This window comes from Panulirus ornatus, chromosome 55 (assembly GCF_036320965.1).
Source record: "Panulirus ornatus isolate Po-2019 chromosome 55, ASM3632096v1, whole genome shotgun sequence".
In the NCBI taxonomy this organism is placed as follows: domain Eukaryota; kingdom Metazoa; phylum Arthropoda; class Malacostraca; order Decapoda; family Palinuridae; genus Panulirus; species Panulirus ornatus.
The window spans coordinates 7,011,942-7,027,690 of NC_092278.1; the positions used below are offsets into that span (position 1 = coordinate 7,011,942).

The 15,749-nt window shown below is 32.4% G+C and overlaps 1 pseudogene; it reads right to left on the minus strand.

The window, feature by feature from the left end:
- Positions 1–15,749, minus strand: part of LOC139765730 (prenylated Rab acceptor protein 1 pseudogene) — a 137,452-nt pseudogene that overhangs the window by 81,210 nt on the left and 40,493 nt on the right.

A 15,749-nucleotide genomic window follows, 5' to 3' on the forward strand; every position in this document is an offset into this window, starting at 1 on the left:
ACAAATGATCCAACGATGAAAATATAGTTACCCTGCCACTATGACTTTAATTGTATTGTAACCAACATAGTATATATTCAACATGACAGATTGAAACTATAACAATATCGCCTATCATGGCAATATTTTCACATGATAATTTAAAAAAAAAGGAAATTTTCGTTTTAATGATATATCTTGAAGGGCAAAATCAACATTATTAAATATGTTACAATGAAAATGCAGTCAAACTGTCATTATAACCATCATCATGAAATAGTCACTATGACAGTATAGTTATCTTAGCAATATAGCCACTAAGAGATTATAGTCATAATGTCAACATTTTCACAGTTTCAATATACTGTCACCTTAATAGTAAAGTTATCACGATAATGTATCGCTTATGAAAAAATATGCATGACCAAAAAAATGGCAATATAGCAACTGTAAAAGAGATCACCTTGACAATATATCCAAGGTGAAAGATATGTAAATCTTCGCAATATAAACCAAAAAGAGTAGATAGCGAAAATGGACTGTATGTCATAATGACAATTTCTGCTGCTATGAAAATATATCCCCCATGACACTATAGCTACAATGAAAATAAAGCAATCTTCACAAAAGAGTAACAGTGAAAATACAGCAAACGACTATATAGCCACCATGAAAGTACAGCCACTATGCAATAATGTCACGATATAATTCACTGACTCTATTAAACATCATGAAGATAAGGCTTCCATGTCAACATACTTACCATGACAATTAAGCCAATATGATGATACAGTCAAGACGGCAATATATTCACTATAACAATATAACCATATACGTGATATGACAATACAGTCAGCGCAACAATAAGGAAGCCCTTTAATTTATATTCGTTTATGCAATATAAGCACCTGACAATATTGATGGGTGTGACAAAATAGTCTCTTTCGGAATAGCAAACATATAGGCTCCAGGACAATATAGTGTCCATGACAAAATAGCGACCAAGTCAAGATTTTTAATTAAGATATAGTCACCTTGACAGTATAGAAGATAAAACAATAAAACAGTAATGAAAATGTTCCTGCCATAACAATATAGCTTACCATGAAAATGCAGGCAACATGTCAAAAATTGTCACAATGAAATATAATCGCCATTAAATTTAGTTACCATAATCATATATCAATCATGATAATACCATCAGGAGACCGACATAAACACCATCACAGTATAAAAACCATGACAATATAGTGACATGATAATGTGATATCTATGCACTTGCACTCACATTACCAAATAAGCCGCCATGAAAATATTGTTTTTGATCATATGATTAAAACAAAATTGTAGTTAATGACAAAATATATCCCCAACGACAAAATTAACCATAGCAATATAGCAGCAAGTAAATATAGCGACCCAAAATAATGTAGTTAGAATGGCATTATATGAATTTAACAATACAGCCGCAATGGCAATATCGTCACCATGACAATGGAGCTACCATGAAATATAGTAACATTGACAATGTAGCTACTATGATAAATAAATCCATGGAACATATCCACAATAACAGTTTATTTGCTAAGACATATATCACCATGCCAATATCGCCAAAATTTATAGTCTAGGTATCATGTCAATATACCACCAGAAAAAGAAAACAAGTACCACAATGATATAGCTAACTTAACAATATAGCTACCCTGATAATATATTCAATATGAAAAGACAGTCACCAACTTACAGTATAACAAAAATGAAAAAAAGCTATCATGGCAATGAAGTCACCTCTCAATATAGTCACCATGGAAATATAGTTACCATAACCATGTAATCATAACTGGAATATAATCAACATGACTATATAGTCAAGATGACATGCAACCATCATGACAATACAGGCAACATGACATTAGAGTCTCTACGACAATATTGCAATCGTTTCAATAAATTAAATGATAATATAGATATTACTGGAACACTGTGAACATGACAGTATTATCACAAATGCAATATAACCGCGATAACAAAATTATCCTACCATGAAAATTTAGCCACCCTGCCACTGGAATATAGCTAACATAATAATCCTTTCCCACTACGACAGTGCTGAAACCATGACAATATAGCATATCATTACAATGTAGTCACCTGATGACAGTCGCGCAACAGCTACCGACGTGTACAGAGCTGCTGTCGTCTTTCAGAGCTTGGTTGTAGCTATTCCTCCCCTCGTTGTCGCTACCCTTGCTTTGTTTTGAAGGTTTTATCTTATATGATTATGATTGGTGTATGATTATCGAAACCATAATGTGATATAGTTGTATTTCATTGCAATGAATTTGTCATAGTAACTATATTTTCATGTATGCTATATTGTTATGGTAGGTACATTTTCATGGTTGTTCACTTTTTTATTGGCTATACCGTCAAGGTGGACTGTATTGTGATGAAAAATCCTGTCTTCTTCGCTATTTTGTCATAGAGTGACTACATTCTCTTGGACGCTATATGTTTGCTATGATCCAAAAATGACTATTTTGTCACAGTATCTATATTTTCATGTGGCTGTATTCTCAGAGTGGATATAATTTAAAAATGCTTTAAATTGTTGCGTTGACTATATTGTCATTTACATTTATGTGATCATGGTGGCTTTATTGTTATGGTAAATATTTTTAGGTCTTGATATATTATCGAAGGGCAAAAACTGTCACTTTAAAGATTTCATATGGAGGCTATATTTTCACGACAAATATATTTATATGGACGCTATATTTTCATGATGTTAATGTACTCATTGTATATTCATTATCAAGGAAAACGCTAATGTCCTGGCGATTGATTTATATCGAGAGATTATTATCATGGTGGCTGTGCTGTCTTGATGGCTGTATAGTCCTTTGCTTTTTTTTCGATAGTGCTCCTTTTGTGAAGATGGCTTTATTGTCAGTGAAGCTGGAGAATCGTAGGGAACATATTTTCATAGTTGCAGTATTGTCATTATGAACATAGCGTCGTTCTGGTTATCATCTCTTTTTCTTTACGTTGCTATGATTTTAAAATATCGTCATCTTGACTATATCCCAAAGGGTTTGATCTTTTTGTATAGGTGCTATACTGGCATTCTCTATTCATACATATTTTGTCACAAGCGATATATCATTTTGATAACTTTATTATTAAGGTGACAGTATTTTAATAGCGACTATATTGTCATAATGTCTATAATCTCAGAGTGACTATATTGCCATGGTCACTATTTTATTATGATATTTATGTCATAGTGACTGTTTTTTCATTTCAGCTTTTTAATGGTGTATATAATTTTGTCCCTGAGGTTATACCATAATAGAAGCGAAATTTTTCTTTTTCATTAAATGATCAATGACTACATTGTCATGATATGCTATATTGTTATGGTTTCAGTAGTGTCGTGGTGAATGTTTTGTTATTGTGGTTATATTGTAATGGAAGCCATACTGGCAGGGTGACTATATTTTCATGGGAGGATCATTTCATTATGACGATTATATAACATTTCTGTGTATATTGTCATCGTGATTGTGTTGCCATTATATCTATATTGTCGTTTAACTTGTTGAATTAGTGGCAATATTGTCTTAGAGACTGTATTTCATGTTTTTTGTATTGTCATGGTAGTTGTTTTTGTCATCGTGACTATAAGGACATGGTGACTGTATTGCCATTAAGAATACTTTGCTATGGTAATCATATTGCCATGATGGCTATTTTGTTTGGTTACCATATTGCCATGATGTCTATATTGTTTAGTTACCATAATGCCATGTTGGCTATTTGTCATTTTTTTTTTTATATTTCAAGGATGTGGCTGTCTTTTAATGTTACCTATATTGTCAGAGTAGTAAAATTGTCAAGTTAGCTATATCGTTGTGATGAGTATTTTTTCTGTTGATATATTGCCATGATGGCTATAGTAAACATTTTAGAGATATTGGCATGGTGGGTATATCGTTTTAGCAGCTAAACTCTTGTTGTGGCTATCTTTTGGGTATTTTCTGTCTTGAATTTTTTTGCCATGGCAGTACATTATCAACGTTACTCTATTTTCATGGTAGCTATATTGTCATGGTGACGACATTGGCACGGTGGCTGTATTGTAATTCTCAATACAATGCTCGCTACATTATCTTGGTCGCTATAACAAGTTGCTGGCTATATTGCTTTGATTAATTTTGTCGTTGGGGATATATTTGTCACTACCTACAATATTTTTTGTGATTATATGATCATGATAACAATATATTCATGGGGGCTTCTTTGGTATTGTAAGGGGTATGTGTATGGATATCATATCATCCTGTCACTTATACTGTCATGGTTTTTATACTGTGATATTGTTTAGGTCAACCTGCTGATTATATGATCATGATTGGTCTATGATTATAGTAACTATATTGTAATGCCGATGATATTTCATTATGACAATTTTGTAATGTGACTAAAATTTCATGACATCTATAATGTTTTGGCAGGTACCGTTTCATGATTGTTACATTGTTTTATGGTCTATACTGTCAAGGTGTCTATATCATAATGATATATCCTGTTTGGTTGCTATTTTGTCATGGGACACTATGTTGTCCTGCCGGTTATATATTTGCTATGATTCAAAAGCGACTATTTGTCACAGTATCTATATTGTCATGTAGTTATTACTGCCATAGTGAATAGATTTGTATATTTCTTTTTTGCTTCTTTGACTGTATTGTACATCAGTTATATGATCACTGTGGCTATATTGCTATAGTGAATAAATTGACGTCATGACTATATTATCATAATGGCCAGATTATCATGGCAGACATGTTGACATGGAGGCTATATTTTCATGATAATTATATAATCATTGTAAGTTTATTATCAAGGTGACTAATGACATGGTGATGATTTGTATCGTGACATTATTATCAATGTGGCTGAAATATGATGGTGGCTATATTCTCGTTTGCTGTATTTTCAATGTTGCTCTTTTGTGAATATGGTTTTGTTCTCAGTGTAGCTATAGTGTCACGGGGAACATATTTTCATAGTGGCAGTATTGTCATTATGACCATACCGTCATTTTAGCTATCTTCTCATTTTTGTTACATTGCTATAATGTATATATCGTCACCTTAACTATATTGGCAAGGTGATTTTTTTATAGGTGATATAATGTCATTATTGTATACTTTGTCATAAGCGAAATATTATCATGATAATTATATTTTTATGGTGACAATATTGTCATAGCGACTTTATTGACATTATGACTATAAAATCAGAGTGGCTATATTGCCAAGATAACTATATTGTCATGGTGACTTTTTTATCATGATTTTTAATGTCATATGACTGTATTTTTGTAGAAGCTTTTTGAATGGTGTTGATATTGCTTGCGGATATACCATTATAGAAGAGAAATTGTCATTTTGATTAAATTATCGCTGACTACATTGCCTTTGATATGCTATACTGTTATGGTTTCAGTACCTTCATGGTAAATCTTTTTATTACTGTTTCTACATTGCCATGGAAACCAAAATGGTAGGTGGCTATATTTTCATGGTAGGACAATTTTTTCATGGAAATTATATTGCATTTCTGAGTATATTGCCATGGTGACTATGTTGCCATAATATCTATATTGTCATATAATTTGTCAAATTGATGGCAATATTGTCTTAGAGACGGTACTGTAATGTTGTAAGTATTGTCACGGTGGTTGTATTGTCACCGTGACTATATAGTCATGTTGGCTACATTGTCGTTAAGATCACATTGTTATGCTAACTATATTACCATAGTGGCTGTATTGTTAAATCCCTATATCGCCGTGATGGATATATTGTCATTTTATTTTATAACAGAAGGTGACTGTCTTTTCATGTTGGCAATATTGTCAGAATAGCTATATTGTCGAGTATTTGGTATATATATTTCTTTTCTGGCGGTATATTATCATGATGGCAATAATAACATTTTGGCGATATTGGCATAACGATATAGTGGTTTAGCAGCTAAACTCTTGTTGTGGATATTTTTTAATCGTATATTTTATCATTGTAGCTACATAGTCTAGGTTACTACATTTTCATGGTAGCTACATTGTCATGGTGAAGACATAGGCATGGTGGTTGTATTCTTACTTTCAATATAATGCCGTCCTGGCTACATTATCTTGGTCGCTAAATCAACTTGATGGCTATATTGTTATGGTTGATTTTGTCTTTCGGGATATATTTTGTAATTAGTGACAATACTGTTGTGATTATATGATCATGATAATATTTTCAGGAAAACTTATGTGGTATTGTAAGTATAAGTGAATGGATATCATCTCATCATGTTACTTAAATTGTCATGGTTTTTACACTATGATCTTGTTTATGTTAACCTGCTGATTATATAATCATGATTGGTGTATTTATTATGGTAACTATATTGTAATGTCATTTTATTTCATTTTGATAATTTTGTCATGTTGACTACAATTCCATGACAGCTATAATGTTATGAGCATATCATTTATGATAAATCCTGTCTGAGTCATTTATATTGTCCTGGAGTGTATATTTTTGCTATGATCCGAAAACGCATATCTATTAACAGTATATATATTGGCAGATGGTTATATTGCCATTCTGAATATAAGTTGAATGTTTCTATATTTTTGCTTTGATTATATTGTCATATCAGTCATATGATCATGGTAGCTTTATTGTCATAGTGAATAGATTGTTGTCGTGACTATATGTTCTTAATGGCTAAATTGTCATATCAAATATCATGACATGGGGGCCATATTTTCATGATATTTATAAAGTCATTGTAAGATTACTGTCAAGGTGACTCTATTGTCCTGGTGAGTGAGTTATATCGTGATATTATTGTCGAGATGGCTGTATTGTCATGGTGGCTATATTGTATTTTGCTGTATTTTAATTTTACGCTTTTGTGAAGATAGCTTTACTGTCAGTGTACCTATAGTGTCATGGAGAATATATTTTCATAGTGGAATTATTGTCATGATGAACATACTGTCATTTTGGCCATCTCCTTATTTTGCTTACATTTGTATCATATATATATCATCACCTTGGCTATATTAGCAACGTGATCTTTTTTTACGGTTGCTATATTTCATTTTTTCTAATCATGCATTTTTTTCGTAAGTGATACATTATCATGATAACTATAACATTCCGGTAACTATATATTGACATTTTGCCTATATTGTTGTTATGACAATGATATCATGTTGGATATCTTGCCAAAGTAACTTTATTGTCATGGTGTCAATTTCATCATGATGGTTATAATGTCATGGTGACTACATCTTCACCGTAGCTTTTATATTGGTGTTGGGTTTGCCCTTGAAGATGTATCATTTTAAAACGAGATTTTCATTTTGATTAAATCATTAGGGGACTACATTGTCGTGATATGCTATATTTTTATGGTTTCAGGAATCTCATTGTATATGTATTATTATGTTGGCTATATTCCAATGGAAGCCACAGTGTCAGAGTGCCTATATTTTCATAATATAATAATTTTGTTATGTCGATTATATTCCACTTGTGTGTATATTGTCATGGTGACTGTTGCCATGATATCTATACTGTCATTTGATTTGTTGAATTGGTGGCTATCTTGTATAATGTAATGTCATGGTTCCTGTATTGTCTTGGTGGTTGCATTGTCATCGTGTCTATATGGTCATGGTAGTTATATTTCCATCAATATTATATTGATATGGTAACTATATTGCCATGGTGGCTATATTGGTAAATGAATATATTGCCATGATGGCTATTTGTTATTTTTTGTTATATTACAATTGGGTGATTGTCTTTTCATGTTGCCTATATATCAGGGTACATATTTGTTGTCATAAGATTACAGTCATAAAGACAATATAGTCGCCATGCCAATATTTTCACCTTAATGATAAGGGTATCATGATAATATATCACTTAGAATATGCACAATTAAAAAATGACAATATACCACCTACAAAATAATCACCTTCCCGATATAGCCAAGGTGACGATATATATAACATAGCAATGTAACCCAAATTAGAAGACAGCCAAAATGACTTTATTTCATAATGACAATTGCTTCACTATGAAAATTTGTTCCCGATGAAAGTATAGCGACATTGATATTAAAGCCATATTCACTAAATAGTAACATTGAAAACTCATCAAACGACAATATAGCCACCATGATTGTACAGCCACCATAAAAATAATGTTGAAACATAAATCAATCACCGTGATATTAGAGTAAACTTGGAAAAAATTTTACAATTACCATAAAAGTATCATGAGAATATAGCATCAAAATCAACATATTTCCCTTGACAATTTAGCCATTATAATAGTATAGTCACAACTACAATATATTCACTACAACAACAAAGCCACCATGGCCATATAACTGATATGAAAATATAGTCAACGCAACATTAAAGATACATTCAGAATATGTTCACAACGTCAATATAGCCACCTGACAATATAGATACCGTGACAAAATAGTCGTTTCGGATTATTAGGAAATTTATAGCCTCTAAAGTATATAGTGTCCAGGAGACAATAGCGTCCAAAAAAGAATTTATCAATACTATACAGCCGCCTTGACAGTATGCCCCTTAAAACAATGTCAGAACCCTGAAAAATGTACCTGCCATACCAATATAACTACTATCAAAATGAAGTCAACATACCAAAAGGATCAAAAAAGATATTGACATTGCTTTTATAGTTACAATAAACATACATTAATGATGATAATGTAGTCAGCATTTCACATAAGCACCCTCACCGTTTAAAAGCATGACAGACTAAGTTACATGATGATATGATATCCAGACAGATACATCAAGATGCCAAATAAGCCGTCATAGAAGTATTATCATGATCATATAATCACAACCAAATTGTAGGTAAAAACCAAAATACATCCCCAACGATGAAATTGACCGTAGCAATATAGCCATCAAGTTGATATAGCGACCAGATAATGTAGCCAGGATGGCGTTATATTGAACATAACAATACACCCGGGCCCTGCCAATATCGTCATCTTTACATTGGAGCTTGCATGAAATATAGTAACCTTGAGAATGTAGGGACCATGATAATGTATTCCCAAGAAAAAAATGTCCAAAACAACAGTTGGGCTGCTAACACTATATCACCATGCTAATCTTGCAAAAATTCTAGTATAGCCATCATGGCAATATACCAAAAGAAAAAAAAATACCCATCACAATAAGATAGCTACCTTAACAATATAGCTACTCTGACAAAAAGCCATGATGGCAATTTAGTTACCATAAGAATGTAATCTTAATGACAGTATAGCCATCATGACCATAGAGTCATGATGACAAGACAATCATGATGACCATACAGGTAACATGACAATACAGTCTCTATGACAATATTGCCATTAGTTTAATAAATCAAATGACAATATAGAAATTAAGGCAACACAGTCATCATGACAATGTATTCAAAAACACAATAAAATACTAATAACAAAATGATCAAACCATGAAAATATAGCCACCCTGCCACTATGGCTTCTATTGTAATGTAGTCAACATAATATACATTCACCATGACGTTACTGAAACTATAACAATATAGCATATCATGACAATGTATTCACCTCATAATTTAAACAAAATGAAATACCCGTTTTTATAACGATATATCTCCAAGGGTAAATCAACACTATTAAATAAGCTACAATGAAAATGTAGTCACATGTAGTTATCTTAGCAATATAGCCACTAAGAGATTGTAGTCATAATGACAATATAGTCACCATGAAAATATACTGTCACTTGAATGATCTAGTTATCAAGATAATGTATCACTCATGAAAAAATATACATGATTAGAAAAAATGACAATATAGCAACTATAAAGAGATCACCTTGCCAATATAGCCAAGGTGACGATATGTAAATCTTCGCAATGTAACCAAAATGAGCAGATAGCCAAAATGACGATATGTTCATAATGACAATACTGCTACTACGAAAATATATTCTCCATGACACTATAGCTACAATGACAATAAAGCAATCTTCACAAAAGAGTACCATTGAAAATATAGGAAGCGACAATATAGCCACTATGACAATGCAGCTATCGCTACAATAATGTCAAGATATACATCAATCGCCAGGCTATTAGATCCACCTTGATAGTAATCTTTCAATGACTTTATGAATATCATGAAAATATAGCCCTCATGTCAACATATTTCCTATGACAATTTTGCCATTATGATAGAATAGTCACGACGACAAGATATTCACTATGACAGTAAAGCTACCATGATCATATAACTGATATGACAATATAGATTTCAGGATATGTAGTGCCTAGGACAATATAGAAATTACGGCAACACAGTAACCATGAGAATATACTCACAAATACAGTAAATCATGATAACAAAATGATCCAACCATGAAAATATAGTTACCCTGCCACTATGACTTTAATTGTAATGTAACCAACATAATATACATTTAACATGACGGTACTGAAACTATAACAATATCGCACATCATGGCAATATATTCACATGATAATTTAAAAAAAAAGGAAATTTTCGCTTTTATGATATATCTTCAAGGGCAAAATCAACACCATTAATATGCTACAATGAAAATGCAGTCAACTGTCATTATAATGATCATCATGAAATGGTCACCATGACAGTATAGTTATCTTAGCAATATAGCCACTAAGAGGTTATAGTCATAATGTCAACACTGTCCACAATGACAATATACTGTCACCTTAATATTAAAGTTATCACGATAATGTATGGCTTATGAAAAAATATGCGTCTAAAAAAAATGACAATATAGGAACTATAAAAGAGATCACCTTGACAATATAGCCAAGGTGACGGTATGTAAATCTTCGCAATATAACCAAAATGAGTAGATAGCCAAAATGACGGTATGCTCATAATGACAATAATGCTGCTATGAAAATATATCACCCATGACACTATAGCTACAATGACAATAAAGCAATCTTCCCAAAAGAGTAACACTGAAAATACAGCAAACGATTATATAGCCACCATGAAAGTACAGCTACTATGACAATAATGTCACGATATAGTTTACTGACTACATAAACATCATGAAAATAAGGCTTCCATGTCAACATACTTACCAAGACAATTTAGCCAATATGATGACATAGTCAAGACGGCAATATATTCACTATAACAATATAGCCATAATCATATAAGTGATATGACAATACAGTTAACGGAACAATAAGGAACCCCTTCAAATTATATTCATTATGGCAATATAAGCACCTGACAATATTGATGATGTGACAAAATAGTCTCTTTCGGATCATAGCAAAAAATATAGGCTCCAGGACAATATAGTGTCCATGACAAATAGCGACAGGACAAGATTTTTAATTAAGATATCGTTACCTTGACAGTTTTAGCCGATAAAAAAAATGAAACAACAATGAAAATGAACTGCCATAACAATATAGCTACCTGAAATGAGGCAACATGACAAAATTGTCACAATGAAATATTAATCGCCATTAGAATTTAGGTACCATAATTATTATCAATCATGATAGTATCATCAGGAGGCTGATATAAACACCATCACAGTTTTAAAACCATGACAATATATTGACATGATAATATGATATCCATACACTTGCACTCACATTACCAAATAAGCCGCATGAAAATATTGTTATCATGATCATGTGATTTAAAACAAAATTGTAGGTAATGACAAAATATATCCCTATGACAAAATTAACCAAGCAATATTGCCCGCAAGTAAATATAGCTACCAAGATAATGTAGTTAGGATGGCATTATATTGAAATAACAATACAGCCAATGGCAATATCGTCACCATGACAATGGAGCTACCCTGAAAATATAGTAACATTGACAATGTAGCTACTATGATAATTTTAAATCCCATGGTAAACATATCCACAATAAAACCCGTGTATTTGCTAAGACACTATATCACCATGCCATTTTCGCCAAAATGTTAGTCTAGGCATCATGTCAATTACCACCAGAAAAAGAAAATAAGCACCATAATGATATAGCTAACTTAAAATATAGCTACCCTGATAATATTTTGAATATAAAAGACAGTCACCTCCTTACAGTATAACAAAACTGAAATATAGCTATCTGGCAATGTAATCACCTATCAATATAGTCCCATGGGGAATATAGTTACCATAACCATGTAATCATAACTGGATATAACCAACTTGACTATATAGTCAAAATGACATGCAGCTATCATGACGATACAGGCAACATGACATTAGAGTCTCTACGACAATATTGCAATCCCTTCAACAAATTAAATGATAATATTGATATTACTGGAACACAGTCACCATGACAGTATTATCACAAGTGGAACATAACCGCTATAACAAAATTATCCTACCATGAAAATCTAGCCATCCTGCCACTGCAATATAGCTAATATAATAATACATTCACTACGACAGTACTGAAACCATGACAATATAGCATATCATGACAGTCGCGCACCAGCTACCGACGTGTACGGAACTGCTATCGTCTTTCAGAGCTAGGTTGTAGCTATTCCTTCCTGCGTTGTCGCTACCCTTGCTTTGTTTTGAAGGTTTTATCTCATATGATCATGATTGGTATATGTTTATCGAAACCATAATGTGATATCGTTTGTGTTTCATTGTAATGAATTTGTCATAGTAACTATAATTACATGTAAGCTATATTGTTATTGTAGGTACATTTTCATGGTTATTCCACTGTTTTATTGGCTATACCTTCAAGGTGAATGTATTGTGATGATAAATCCTGTCTTCTTCGCTATTTTATCATAGAGACTATTTCTCTTGGACGCTATATGTTTGTATGATCCAAAAAGGGACTATTTTGTCACAGTATGTATATTTTCATGTGGCTGTTATTCCCAGAGTGGATATAATTTATAAATGCGTTTATTGTTGCGTTGACTATATTGTCATACAATTTATGTGATCATGGTGGCTTTGTTGTTATGGTGAATATATTAGCGTGTTGACTATGTTATCAGAATGGCGAAACTGTCACTTTAAAGATATTCATATGGAGGCTATATTTTCACGACAAATATATTTATATGGACGCTATATTTTCATGATGTTCATGTACTCATTGTATATTCATTATCAAGATGACGCTAATGTCCTGGCGATTGATTTATATCGAGAGATTATTGTCATGGTGGCTGTACTGTCTTGATGGCTGTATAGTCATTTGCTATTTTTTCAATAGTACTCTTTTTTGTGAAGATGGCTTTATTGTCAGTGAAGCTAGAGAATCGTGGGGAACATATTTTCATAGTTGCAGTATTGTCATTATGAACATACCGTCGTTTGGTTATCATCTCTTTTTTCTTTACGTTGCTATGATGTATATATCGTCACTTGACTATAGTGGCAAGGTGATCTTTTTTATAGGTGCTATACTGTCATTTTCTAATCATGCATATTTCGTCACAAGCGATATATCATTTTGATAACTTTATTATTAAGGTAACAGTATTTTGATAGCGACTATATTGTCATAATAACTATAATCTCAGAGTGGCTATATTGCCATGGTCACTATTTTATCATGATATCTATGTCATAGTGACTGTATTTTCATGGCAGCTTTTTAATGGTGTATAAAATTTTGTCCCTGAGGTTATACCATAATAGAAGCGAAATTTTTCTTTTTCATTAAATGATCAAGTGACTACATTGTCATGATATGCTATATTGTTATAGTTTTAGTGGTGAATGTTTTGTTACTGTGGCTATATTGTAATGGAAGCCATAGCGGCAGGGTGACTATATTTTCTCGGTAGAATCATTTTATTATGACGATTATATAACATTTCTGTGTATATTGTCATCGTGATTGTGTTACCATAATATCTATATTGTCATTTAACTTGTTGAATTAGTGGCAATATTGTCTTATAGACTGTATTTTGATGTTTTCTGTATTGTTAAGGTAGTTGTATTGTCATCGTGACTATAAGGACATGTTGACTATATTGCCATTAAGAATACATTGCTATGGTAATGATATTGCCATGATGGGCGTATTGTTTGGTTACCATATTGCCATGATGGCTATATTGTCCAGTTACCATATTGCCATGATGGCTATTTGTAATTTTTTTTTATATATTTCAAGGAGGTGGCTGGGCTTTAATGTTACCCATATTGTCAGAGTAGTATGTTGTCAAGTTAGCTATATCGTTGTGATGAGTATTTTTCTGTTGATATATTGCCCTGTGGCTATACTAACATTTTAGAGATATTGGCATGGTGATATATCGTCTTAGCAGCTAAACTCTTGTTGTGGCTATCTTTTGGGTATTTTCTATCTTGAATATTTTGCCAGGGCAGCTACATTTTCAACGTTACTATATTTTCATGGTAGCTATATGTCATGGTGACGAATTGGCAGGTGGCTCTATTGTATTTCTCGATACAATGCTCGTACATTATCTTGGTCGCTTTTAACAAGTTGATGGCTATATTGCTATGGATAATTTTGTCGTTGGGGGTATATTTGTCAGTACCTACAATAATATTGTGATTATATGATCATGATAACACTATATTCATGGCGGCTTCTTTGGTATTGTAAGGGTAAGTGCATGGATATCATATCATCATGTCACTTATACTGCCATGGTTTTTTATACTGTGATATTGTTTATGTCAACCTCCTGATTATATGATCATGATTGGTCTGATGATTATGGTAACTTTTATTGTAATGCCGATGATATTTCATTATGATAATTTTGTCATGTTGACTAAAATTTCATGACGTCTATAATGTTTTGGCAGGTACAATTCATGTTTGTTACATTGTTTTATGGTCTTTTACTGTCAAGGTGTCTATATTATAATGATATATCCTGTCTTGGTCGCTATTTTGCCATAGAGATTATGTTGTCCTGCCGGCTATATGTTTGCTATGATTCAAAAGCGACTATTTGTCACAGTATCTATATTGTCATGTAGTTATACTGCCATAGTGAATATCATTTGGATATTTCTTTTTTGCTTCTTTGACTGTATTGTCACATCAGTTATATGATCACTGTGGCTATATTGTTACAGTGAATGAATTGCCGTCATCACTATATTATCATAATGGCCAGATTATCATGGCAGACATGTTGATATGAAGGCTATATTCTCATGATATTTATATAGTCATTGTAAGTTTATTATCAAGGTGACTAATGACATGTTGATGATTTGTATCGTGACATTATTATCATGGTGGCTGAAATATGATGGTGGCTATATTCTCGTTTGCTGTATTTTCAATGTTGCTCTTTTGTGAATATGGCTATGTTGTCAGTGTAGCTATATAGTCGTGGGGAACATATTTTCATAGTGGCAGTATTGCTATTATGACCATACCGTCATTTTGGCTATCTTTTCATTTTTAGTTACATTGCTATAATGTATATATCGTCACCTTAGCTATATTGGCAAGATGATCTTTTTATAGGTGATATTTTTTTTTTTTGCTTTGTCGCTGTCTCCCGCGTTTGCGAGGTAGCGCAAGGAAACAGACTAAAGAAATGGCCCAACCCACCCCTATACACATGTATATACATGCGTCCACAACGCAAA